We start from the raw sequence: 1,023 nt of genomic DNA on the forward strand, positions 1-1,023 counted from the left end.
ACGTTCCACTGTACTACAGTGCATTATGAAGAGAAACTCAACGAGACACATCATAATAAAATGTCAAGACACCAAAGGCAAGATGACACTGAGTTCTTATTAAAGGTGGCAGAATAATTTGGAAACTGATATCATGGTTGCACAACATGATGCATATAATGTCAATGTCAATAAACTATATATATGTTTGTTGTTGAATTGGCAAATCTTTTGTTATATATATTTTTACCACAATAACCTTAAAAAATTTCTTTAAACAGCAGCCAGAGAGAAAAGCTTGATAACCTACAAATTAAAGTCTACCAGAAGTCATTTACCTTCAAAATAACTGCCGATTTAAAAATATTTACCTAAGCTATTACTATTGAGTTGATCCCCACTTATAGTGACCCTGTAGGACAGAATAGCCTAGGGTTCTGGGGTTGCAAATCTGTACAAGCAGACTGCCTCATCTTTCTCCCACATACTTTCATACCTACTCTAGGGACATTTCAAAATTGAAAATAAAGACATTTTAAGGAAAAAGGTCAAGCAAATGTATTACTTACATGTCAGAACAAAAGAAAAAATCATGTATTCAGTAAGAAGAAAGCTTATATAATAAGGATAGTAAAATGAAAAAAATAAAGTATTTTTCTGAGGAAGCAAAAGGAAGGCATGGAAAGAAGGCATGCATCCCTCAACATTTAATAAATCTAACAGAGATCCCCAGTCTTAAAAAGTTACAATATTTATTGGAGATAACAGACTATAACCAAAATTAAAATGGTATACATAAAGTGAACTTGAAAAAATTGTCACATCCAAGACAGATTAAAGAATGGAAAATGTAAAAAAGCAAATTGAACTGTGCAGTCTTCTTGTAGGTGTTCTACCAGGTGGCAGTTAAATTTTGTCAACTTGCACTTGTGTGAAAGTGTAGGGTGGAGACCAACCTATCAGTCAGGTCGTAGCCTGAAGATCCATCACTGGGGCACAGCCTTTTCATAAGAGAGACTCGGAGCACATCTCCTCCCTCTCTGC

This window comes from Echinops telfairi, unplaced genomic scaffold (assembly GCF_000313985.2).
Source record: "Echinops telfairi isolate 266 unplaced genomic scaffold, ASM31398v2 ScPeMD7_1;HRSCAF=3_0, whole genome shotgun sequence".
In the NCBI taxonomy this organism is placed as follows: domain Eukaryota; kingdom Metazoa; phylum Chordata; class Mammalia; order Afrosoricida; family Tenrecidae; genus Echinops; species Echinops telfairi.